This window comes from Megascapheus bottae, chromosome 6 (genome assembly GCF_031878675.1).
Source record: "Megascapheus bottae isolate mThoBot1 chromosome 6, mThoBot2.hap1, whole genome shotgun sequence".
Taxonomy (NCBI): Eukaryota; Metazoa; Chordata; class Mammalia; order Rodentia; family Geomyidae; genus Megascapheus; species Megascapheus bottae.
In genome coordinates this window covers 34,990,184-35,000,910 of record NC_143514.1, presented here as the reverse complement: position 1 = coordinate 35,000,910, position 10,727 = coordinate 34,990,184, and the positions used below count along the sequence as shown (strand labels likewise).

At 33.8% G+C, this 10,727-nt stretch overlaps 1 pseudogene; it reads right to left on the bottom strand.

The window, feature by feature from the left end:
* Positions 1 to 8,797: 8,797 nt before the first annotated feature.
* LOC150061647 (RNA-binding protein PNO1 pseudogene) lies at positions 8,798 to 9,744 on the bottom strand (annotated as a pseudogene).
* Positions 9,745 to 10,727: the final 983 nt, after the last annotated feature.

Sequence of the window (10,727 nt, the reverse complement as noted above, 5' to 3'; positions counted from 1 at the left end):
TGTTAGAAGATCACTGGGTACCCGTTGCTCATGCCTGTAATGTGAGCTACTCCAGAGGCTTGAGAAGTGAGGATCAAAGTTGGAAGCCAGTCCAGGCAGGAATAAATAACCTTTAGCACAAATCTCAGAGGCAGAGACTGGGCCCAGAATTCAAGCCCCAGACTGGCACAAAAAGAATAAAAAAGCATAGGAAGAAAAAGATAAAAGAACATATTTCCTAAAATAAGATCATTAAAACTATCATATTACTATGAATTGAATATAGATAGCACTTTAAAAAGAAAGGTGTATGCACAAAATCTAAAATTATTTCAAAAGTAGTGATGCTGAGAGTGTTCTATCATATAAAGCATTAACTGAATATACAGTACTCTGAGTTGTTTCTTCTTTCAGTGTCACTAAACTTTCTTCAATAAAATATTTGCGGGTGGGGGAGAGGGAAAATGGAAGGAAAACATGGAAAATGGTATCAATGTTCAAAAGTAATGTACCCACTACCTGATGAATGGAACTTTAACACCTCTATATATCACACCGACAATAAAAAAGTAAATAAATAAAATACAATATTTGGTTGAAATATCTTAAAATAAAAGTAATTAAAGGGCATACACTATTCTGAAATAACTATGCTACATAGTATCAATACTTTTACATAACTATAATTTAAATATTTATATGCATCATATATCCATATAACAGGTGCACTTTCCTTTACTGGTCATTCATTTATGCCAATAATATCATATATATATACATATATGTATGTGACTAAGATATTATTTATGGGTATTAAATTTGTATTTTAATTAACTTACTTGATTACTGCCCTTTCTAATAATAAATCTATTATTTATTTTCCTAAGCATACATACTATAATATGGAAATATATAAAAATGTATAAAAACAGTCATATAAATATCTACCATACAATTTATCATAAAATAATATATAAATACAATTTGTTAACATAAACAGCAAAATTTTTGATTGAGATAAGAATTTCATACCCATTATGGTTTAATATCCATTGTTCACTATTGATCTCTTCACTATTGATTTCTTTGTAATCAACAATTAAATACTTCATCAACATATAAGAAGTATACATGAAATAGCAAGTATATCTAGCTAATGTATGTTCAAAGGCTTTCATATAATATTATAATGTAGTAGAACACTCAAATTTAAACTCTCAGGTAAAGATTACACTTCAGTTAATATGATAGGTCTAAGACTGGGCATAGTTCCATTATGAAAGAAACAAATCAACTATTCTTATGTTGAAGTGAACAATTTGAAAGATTAACTGTTGGGATATAGCTCAGTGGCAAATACTTTCCCAGCAAGTACAACATACTGTATTCAATTCCCAGTACCAAGGAAGAAAAGGCAAAACAGTAAAAGGTTAATTACACATGTACATTTTTATCAACATTAGTGAAAGTGCTCCTCATTTATTTTTAGTACCGTAAGTAGTTGAATTTCTAGTCTAAAACTAATTTCTAGTCCTTCAAGTGAGAATACATTGAATATATACATAAAATGAGCAAGAGCATCTTGATCTCAAACTTTCCTTTCTGATTTTTGAAACACAGTAGATTTTGAATAAATTGTTTTTCCCTATATCCTTGAAATGAGGTGCTAAAAAAGATGTTATCATTTTCATATTTCATGTTTATTAGAAAATCCAGAGTAATCGACTGTATTTGGTGAAATATGATATGTTCAGCATCTCTTGCTCTGTTATCACCACTGTCTGTTTTGTAAAAATGGCAAAATGCAGCTGCCTTGAATGTGAATTACAGTATGTGGGGGGTCAGAGAACTTTCATTTTGTATAAAAATGTATCTAATAAAGTTGGATACGATTACTTTAGCTTTTATTTATATAATGATACCAAGGAACATACCATATTTATAGTTCTGAACTGCTATTCAATCTTTTCAGACAGTACCTCTTATTATAATAAATGAAAACAGTGTACATTGTTTACACTCTGTTCAGTTAAAGAGATTCAATATTTTTGAAATTACACATTCTCTTATGCATGTATTTTTCAGGGAGAAATAAAGTAGATAGGAAGCATAAATATACCTGAGATAAGAATGAGAATAGATGGTACTTTTAATTACTTTCTTATCTAAGTTACCTGATGAGAATTAATGAGTCATCATGAAAAAAAAACAACTCAGCAACTGGAAGATGAAATATTTTAATTGATTCTTAACCCATATATTTGTGTTATATGTCTACAGTGAGAAATATGATATATATAAAGATAATAAGGGCCGGGAGTTTGGCCTAGTGGTTAAAGTGCTTGCCTAACATGCATGAAGACCCGGGTTTGATTCCTCGGTACCACATACATAGAAAAAACCCGGAAGTGGTGCTGCGGCTCAAGTGGTAGAGCTCTGGCCTTGAGAAAGTCCAAGGACAGTGCTCAGGCCCTGAGCTCAAGCCCAGGACTGGCAAAAAAAAAAAAAGAATAAATACTTATGTGTTACTGGGTTATGAATGAGAGCTTAGCTGGGTACAGAATTCTTGGTTGATAGTTGTTTTTCTTTAGCATGTGGCATCCCTCATTACAGACTCTCCTTGCTTTCAGGGAATTTATTGAGAAATCTATAGTTATTCTGATTGATTTTCCCTTATAGGTGATTGCTCTCTTGTCCCTGGACTAGGAATGAATTTAAAAATACATGGAACAACACTTGTCCTCCTTTCACTTGGCCTCTAAAATCAGTGAACATTAAAGCTTTCATATGATATATCTAATACGTTTCGTAGACTTATTAAACTATCAGTAGACTCTCAAAGTACCAAGTGCAAAGTTAATTTGAATTGCAGATCAACAACCAATATGTTTTTAGCCTGAGAATATACTTCAGTTACACTTACCTTGCTATCCTGTGCTATAGAGAGGATATAACTACAAACACTTGAAATAAAATTCAAATTTGAGTATATTTTATTGACACAGTTTAGCAACCCTAAACATGATAGGTCATACTCAAGAAAAAAAGAATTTTCAAACCCAACAAAAAGGTGTCAGATTTCCACATAGAAATGAAAAATTGCAAAGATACTAAAATGTATAATATATTGGGAAAAGTTTAAATAGTAATATCTTGACTATAAAGATATGCTAAGTTTAGCATGCAGATAATTTATTCAAACAAAACTTTAAACGGACACAGGTAGTTTTGTGAGCAGTGAGTGGGAGAACATGTGATCCTCAACATGTCCAGTTTCACTATTTAAAAAGGTCACTATACACATAAATGTCTAAACATGATAAAAATTTTAAATTAAATCTATCTAAATGTCTACAGTTTAAACTTCATAATAATAATGAATGGTTAGCTACATGGAAAGTTGTAAATTATGTTTCAGAAAAGGCTTGTGATTTTTTTCTATTTAATTTTTATTGTAATTAATAGAAAGATTACATTATATTCGCCAGATAGTAGGTGCATTACTTCATAAACATTGATACCCCTTCTCATGTTTTATCCCCATTTCCCTCTTTCCCTCCCCCCACTCCCTCCCCTCGCCCCATTTGTAAGGAAATGGAAAGTCTTGGAAAAAATCATATTAAGTGAAGTAAGCCAGACACAAAGGAACATAAGCTCAATGGTTTCTCTAATTTGTCATAATCAGTAGAAACCATGGACTCTTCTAGCAGAGGTTTACAATATGGCAAAACCTAGATACAAAAGGCCATATAGGATAAGGCTAAATGAAAGGACCTCAGGATATGGAACCAAGAGCTGTATCATGTGTGACTATTGCTCTTAATGTACTATGTTATTTCTCATCTCTTTTGTTGTCCATGGGTTATCTCATATTGTTACAGTATCTTACCTTGTTATCTGGTATATTGTATATGTTTATTTGTTTATTTGAAATGCTTGTGATTTTTAACTGTACTGTTTGTTTTGTGGTTTCTCACTTCCAACACAGGAGCTTTAGTACCTGGAGCACTTCTCTTTCTCTCTACTTTGCTGTTCTTTTTGAAATAAGATCTTGCATTCTGTCCATTGATTGATATGGACTGAGATTCTCCTCCTTTTGCTTACTTCCATAGTTGGGATGGCAGGACTACACCAACACATCCAGTCTTTTGTGGTTCAACTTAATGCTGAAATGGGCTGGCCTCAAACCACAATCCCTTTATACCCTGCCTGTCAGTTATCGTAAAACTTTTTCCATGAAAAATAATTTTCTATTCATGATGTAATTATTTGAGCTGGATTCTAAACTTAAAATAAAATCGGCAGTTGTCTGCATAATGCCCATAAAGTATAATTTAACAAAATCAACATTCAAATAGGAAAAAGTGAAAAGTTTTTCTTTTGATGTAATTGTCAAAAGAAATCTGGACACAAATGTGAGAAACATAATTTCTTGTGTTATTTCTCATAAATATTAAATAAAAATAAATTGATATACTAACATTTTAATATGAAATTACTAATACATATTTCAATCTTTAAACAGTAATCTATTAAATTCTTTAATTAGCATATGGAATGAAATACATAATATTCCTTTGACATGTGGTTAATATTCTACAATTTGTTGAAGGGAAAAATTACTAAAACTTACTTTATGCTTTTAGTGTTTTATTTTATCTCAGTTGTAACTTATAAATATTGCAAAAAGAAAGATAATGTGGAATAGGTATTGTATTTTTCCCAAAAATAATTTCTACTAAAATTTAAGCAACCTATATAATATTGAATGTTTGCTTCATTTCTGCATCTACATTATCTTGATCAACTATTAAAAGTTTCAGCTAAGGATTTCATTGAGAAGAGAATATGTTTCTGTTCCAATCTTTGTCCTTGCTCTGCATAGGACAAAGCTAAGTTGATAAAATTCACTTCCAATGTAAAGATTGTACCTCCTAAGTATAGGATGATATGTTAGTACAAATGAAGTGAATCACATATAAGGTGGTACCTGTAAAGGGAAACCATGAATGTAGATAAACTACAATCTTCCATTATTTCTGCAGTTAACCTAAATGCTGGTATTTAATCATTTTCCAAGATGTTTTGAGATGTGGAGGAATGTGTTTAATAATGTTTTGTTGTTGTTTTCACAAAGTGATTTGATTTAAAAAAATTATATTGCCAGAGTGATGTACAGTTACATACTTAAGGTAGTGAGTATATTTATTCTTGAACATTGTTACCTTTTCCCACATTTTCCTCCCACTTTCTTCCTCCCCCTCACCAAGTTGTCAAATTCGTTTCCATTTCCAACATACTGTCTTGTGAGTATCACTGTTATAGTGGTTCATGCTTTGCCCATATCTCACCAGTTTGTTGTTCCCTTTTCCTTCCCTAATTCAAATAAATTAGCATTTTCAAAATTCCTTGTAACTTGAATGGGCTGTCAGTGTATTAATCCATCACCCTTTATGTACAGCTGTGGCTAGTTTGTCTTAGCATAGTTTCTGATCCATGTTTGTTTGTTTGTTTGTTTTTCCATCTGTCATTGGTTTCCTTATCTTCATTGATTTCACTGACTTTTCAAGTTCAACATGTCCGGTCCAAAGGTCACAACTCATGCCCTCTGCTGTTTCCAGAAGCAACAATAAGTCAGCCTTTTTATTTAGATTTATGAAGCTGTAAGTTTTCTTTCTAATCAGTTTGTTTTGTCATTCACTACTCCAGGGTAGCAATGAGCAACTATATTTGTGTATTTCTTCCATTAGCTTTGTACCTTTGTTTCATGAATTTTGATGTTTTATTTTTAGCTATAACCACCTATGTGCAAGATCTCACCATGCTTTCAATTTGTCAAAGGCTGTATTAGGATCACTATAGACATCATGCTATATTTATACGTAAATTAAATTTTAGCTGTAACATATCATAAAATGTATGCATATTCATATTATCTTCAATCTGACAAACTGAGTTTTAGTGAGTATAAAATTACTTACTCTCGTAGTCGTTTACATGTCTAGGTTTAAGACAACATTCTTTACTAAATGCATTTTTATCTGAAATAGTTGTAATAAGGGGTTCTAGTTCAACATATTAATTTATATGAATTCAATATTTTGTTATTTGTTTTCAGTTGAAACAATTTTAGTTTCCCCATTTTTCTGCTTCTTTTCTTCTTTTTAAGATTAACTCAATTTTTTTAAAAAAAAGTATTTTAAAGTCCTTATTTCCCCCAGTGAGTATTTTTCTTTAAAATTTTTTATTACAAATAACTAAATCATTTAGAAAACAGACTAACATTAGACTATTTTTTTTCAGATTCTTCTAAATTAACACTGACTTTAAATTCTCCTATGGGTTGAATTTATGCTTTTGTGTCCTTTCCTCATGTTAACATTCTGCAAGTTCTTCATTCCTGTATCACAGGAGATTTCTCTGAATCTTGGACACTAGTAATTGCTGTTGGATATGTTTTTGTAAAAAGCTGGTCATCACTTGCGTAAGCATGTCTCTTACCTTCCAGCTTCAAAAGTGGAAATTCCACAGCCCTCATTTCTGACCCACTCCCTCCATGACAACCAAGCTTTGTCTTTTATCTACTAGAGATCTTGGATGAGAGTGCTGTTTGCCACTTCACATTGGGTGAGAAGGCATGTGCCTGAAGTGATCTCTTGTCCTCTGGAAACATATGTTTTCCTAGTTGCATTACCAGGTCGGAGACAAGTATTCCAGCAACGCCTGAATTTTGTCTCGATGAAGGGGATCCTTTTTCATAGGTGCCTCTCCTTTCTGGCTAGGTGGCATGATTTGTGAGTTTTATATGCGTTCTCTTCTCCACCCCATTCTTAACAGTGGGAAAGCTTATAATTCATATGAAAAGTAATTTTTATGTCTCCCTATCACAGTTAGAAAACCTGTGGTCAGCCGCTCTATTGAAAGCACTTTTTTTTTTTTTGCTTCTGCCACTGAAACTTCTCCCAATTGTTGACTTGTATATCCAGTGGAAGCAGTGGAAAATTGATAGCAAAACAGAAAAAGACTCTTGTCGTGCCTGACCTGGCATGTAAGTCTTCATGCAGACTTGAAACACTCATTGCCATTTCAGATTTCTTCCCTTACTATTTTATAGTTGTCTCACATTTCTATGTTCTTTCACAGGTGAATCACTTTATCTTTCTCATCTGTCATCAAAAGTACAAGGCATTTTATTCCAATTTATTCCTTCCTTCTTTCCTCCTTACTTCCCATCTTCCCTCCCTCCTTTCCCTCCCTCCCTGTTTTCTTTCCTTCCTTCCTTCCTTCTTTCCTTCCTCCCTTCCTTCCTTCCTTCCTTCCTTCCTTCCTTCCTTCCTTCCTTCCTTCCTTCCTTCCTTCCTTCCTTCCATGTTTTCTGTCTTCCCTCCCTTTACTCTCTTTTTCCTTGTTTCCTTTCTTTGCAGTAGTTTTAACCCCAATTTTATGATTTGCCAACAAAAATACTTGGGACTGTTTATATGTGTTAATTTTACTTGTTAAATACAAAACAAAATCTTATATTTTAAATATTTTTAACAAAAAATAAGAACAAAATACATAAGGCCATATAGGATAAGTCCAAATGAAAGGACCTCCAGGATATGGAAACAAGAGCTATATAATGTGTGATTGTTGTTCTTAATGTGATATGTTATTTCTCATCTCTTGTGTTGTCCCTTGGTTATCTCATATCATTACAAGAGCCATATAATGTGTGATTGTTGTTCTTAATGTGATATGTTATTTCTCATCTCTGTGTTGTCCCTTGGTTATCTCATATCATTACAAGAGCCATATAATGTGTGATTGTTGTTCTTAATGTGTTATGTTATTTCTCATCTCTTGTATTGCCTCTTGGTTATCTTGTATTGTTACAGTATCCTATCTTGTTTTCTGATATACTGCATATATTTTTATTTGTTTATTTGAAATAAGATAGGGAAGGGTGGAAACAAGATGAGGGGAGGGGCTGAGGGGAGGGAAATGGGGAAAAATCATGAGAAAGAGTAGCAATGTTTGTGAAGTAATACACCTTCTATCTGGTGAATATAATGTAACCCTTCTAGTAATTACAATAAAAAATAAGATCAAAAATATAAATTATATTCACTTCAATTCTGACTTTATTTAAAATACAAATAAAACATAAAGGAGGTTGTATGCATATATAATCAAAGGACTAAAATTTTGTATGCTTAGGGGAGGATTCCAATGCCATGAATACTCCATACAATTAAAAACTAGTTTATCAAAATGAATACCAGGGCATTTTTTTTGGTTGTAGTACAGTCATGTTTACCAATTTATACAAAATTTATAAGCTTCAAAGTTAATACGAAAGTTTTCTATAAATGGGAGTTTTCTCTAAAACTTTTTTGGTTGGTTATGGGGCTTGAACTAGGCCTGGGTGCTGCCCCTGAGCTCTTCAACTCAAGGCTAGCTTTCTATCACTTGAGTCACACTACCACTTCTGGTTTTCTGGTGGTTAATTGGAGATAACGAATCTCATGGACTTTAGTGCCCAGGCTGGCTTTGAATCTTGATTCTCAGGCATGAGTTACCAGTACCCAGCTCCTAGATAAAACTTCTCTAAGAAGTTTTCTATAAATGGGAGCATTTAAAACTGCAAATCTGCTACCCGTGATTTAAAGTGAGAAATATTTTAAATTATACTTAATATATAACTGCATTAGATTCTGATATCTATTCTATAAGCTACTGAGTGTGAATGCTCTGAAATCTTCCCTTTCTGTTTATGCTTCTGAGAATGGAGGAAGGAACCCAGGCTTAAAAGTGCCTAAAACATTCTGCACATGGTTATGTGTCAGCACTTGTCGAGTGTAAGGACATTTTCTGTTTCTTTTTTCTTATTTTGGTGGTCCTGGGGCTTGAACTCAGGGCCTGGTTACTATCCCTGAGATTTTTTGCTCTACCACTTTAGCCGTAGCTTCACTGGGCCTTTTTCTTTAAAGTCCAAATACAAAGCCTCATGTGAAATCAAAATCGATCTACTGATCTGCTAGCCACGGCTCGAATATTGCCATAAACCTTTGATGGAGGATTTCCTAGGATGAGATTGCAAATGGCAGTTCTTGCCATTTTGATGTTCTGGAAAGATCCAAGGATGTGAACTTTCACATCAGGCAAAACTATCCACGTCCCTGTCACATTCTCTATGGTGAATTTGGTTTTTCCTCCTTTGCCAGCAATTCTCCCTATTGCCCTTGACAAATGGTCTCCTTTGAGGGGCTTAACATCTGTAATTTCAAGTCTCTAGAAAGAGATCATCTAGCCTGATGAGGGCAAGTGCATCCTCCACTTGAAATTCAAGAATAAAGGCCTTCACAAAATCAGCTGCTTTTGTCAGAGCACTAACATCCTTGGTTTCCTTACAAGTTCTGATTTCTACATTTCTTGATTTCAAGTTAAAGCATATCTGAAGTCCCAAATGTTCTACGATAGGAGTAAATATCTTCATCCAGTTTTCTTTCAAGGGTGTGTATCTGTTAGCCGCGTCTCTTCTTTTCCACTCAGGAATCCGTCCCCAGCCAGTGGAGGGAAGACAGGCCTCTTGGCCGGCCGGGCCTCTTCCATGTCCATGAGGCCTGCGCCTCGGACTTTGCCCGCAGAGGACAGCCGCTCAGCCTGTCTCTTCTTTGCTCGCTGACCACCCTTGAGAGTGACCTGGGTAAACCCGTCCTGGGCGCTGACACTCTGAATCTCCACTAGAGCAGGAACACGTGCGCGGCCGCACTCCCAGGGCATATTTTTAACATGTTTGTTATTCAAATACTTCCTACAGAAAATGCCTTGAATAATCCTGACAGAATCTGAGAAGTCACAGAGGGGCTCTCCTTTTTTCTTTTTTTTTTTTTCTTACTAAAACAGTGATGTATTGTAGGATTTTTTGGTTATTTTTAAAAAGTATTACAAAGGTAGAATACACCAGGGTTACAGTTTTATAAGTCAGATAATGTGTACATTTCTTTTTGGAAGTGTCAGCCCTTCCCTTACCATCTCCCAGTTTTCCCCTCCAGTCCACCCATAAGTTGAATAGTTTATTTTCATCATAGTGTCTAATGAATGCCACCTAGGTAATTTTTATTTAATTTTTTATAAGGTGCATTAATTCACATACATTGATACCCTTTCACATGTCTTGGTCCCCATTACCCTTCCCTCCACCCTCCCCTCTTGGTTTCCCCCCTTCCCTATCCAATTTCAAATAACCAAATACAAATAAATCCAATATATCAGATAACTAAGTGAGATACTGTAACAATATGAGATAACCAAGGGACAGCAAAAGAGATGAGAGATAACATAGTACATTAAGAACAACAATCACTCATTATATGGCTCTCCTTTTTTCTACTCAAGTTCATACCTTATTAATAGAATTACTGGAAAACATTTCTTAATTATTGGCTGTGTCAGTATTTTTTATGACTCTCCTAATTTTGGACTCAAGGGAAAAATATTACCTTGTGCTTTATCTTTTGCATAATTAATAGATCAAGTCTTATTCATCAGCTTCTGACCAGAAGTACATTTTGATTCTGAGTTAGTCAATATTCTTTGTCTTCTATAATGTCTGAAGCTTATATCAAAAGCATATGTAAAAAAAATTCCATGAAAGGACCTCCAGGATATGGAAACAAGAGCCATAATGGGTGATTGTTGTTCTTAATGTGCTATGATATTTCTCATCTCTTTCTTTGTATCTTGTTTATTCTCATATTGTTACA